Raw genomic sequence first — 1,072 nt, 5'->3', positions numbered from 1 at the left:
AAGATACCTTGGAATAAACCCAATAAAAGAGGTGAAGGATCTATACTTTATAAAATACAGAACACTTGTGAAGGAAATTGAAGAAGACACAAAAAGATGGGAAAATATTCCATGCTCATGTATTGGAAGAATAAACATTGCTAAAATGTCTATGCTACCCAGAGCAATCTATAACTTAACACCATCCTGATCAAAATACCAATGGCATTTTTCAAAATGCTGAAAAAACAATCCTAAAATTTGTATGGAATCAGAAAAGACCCCAAATTGCCAAGGAAATTTTGAAAAAGAAAAACAAAGCTGGGGGTATCACGTTACCTGATTTCAAGCTATATTACAAAGCAGTGATCACCAAGACAGCATGATACTGGCACAAAAACAGACATATAGACCAATGGAACAGAATAGAGAGCCCAGCTATGGACCCTTAACTCTAAGGTCAACTAATCTTTGACAAAGCAGGAAAAAACATGCAATGGAAAAAAGACAGTCTCTTCAATAAATGATGCTGGGAAAATTGGACACCTATATACAGAAGAATTAAACTGGACCATTCTCTTATACCACACACAAAGATAAATTCAAAATGGATGAAAGACCTCAATGTGAGAGAGGAATTCATCAAAATCCTAGAGAAGAACATAGGCAGTAACCTCTTTGACATCGCCCACAGCAACTTCTTTCAAGACACGTCTCTGAAGGCAAGGAAACAAAAGTAAAAATGAACTTTTGGGACCTCATCAAGATAAAAATCTTCTGCACAGCAAAGGAAACAGACAACAAAACAAAGAGGCAACCCACAGAATGGGAGAAAATATTTGCAAATGACACTACAGATAAAGGGCTGGTGTCCAATATCTATAAAGAACTTTTCAAACTCAACATCCAAAAAACAAATAATGAAGTCAAAAAATGTGCATAGTCTTTTTTTTTATTCTTATGTTAATCCCCATACATTACATCATTAGTTTTAGATGAAGTGTTCCATGATTCATTGTTTGTGCATAATACCCAGTGCTCCATGCAGAATGTGCCCTCCTCAATACCCACCACCAGGCTAACCCATCCTCCC

This window comes from Leptonychotes weddellii, chromosome 9, assembly GCF_054177405.1.
Source record: "Leptonychotes weddellii isolate Sample4059 chromosome 9, ASM5417740v2, whole genome shotgun sequence".
NCBI lineage: Eukaryota > Metazoa > Chordata > Mammalia > Carnivora > Phocidae > Leptonychotes > Leptonychotes weddellii.
Note: the sequence above shows the minus strand (reverse complement) of the source record.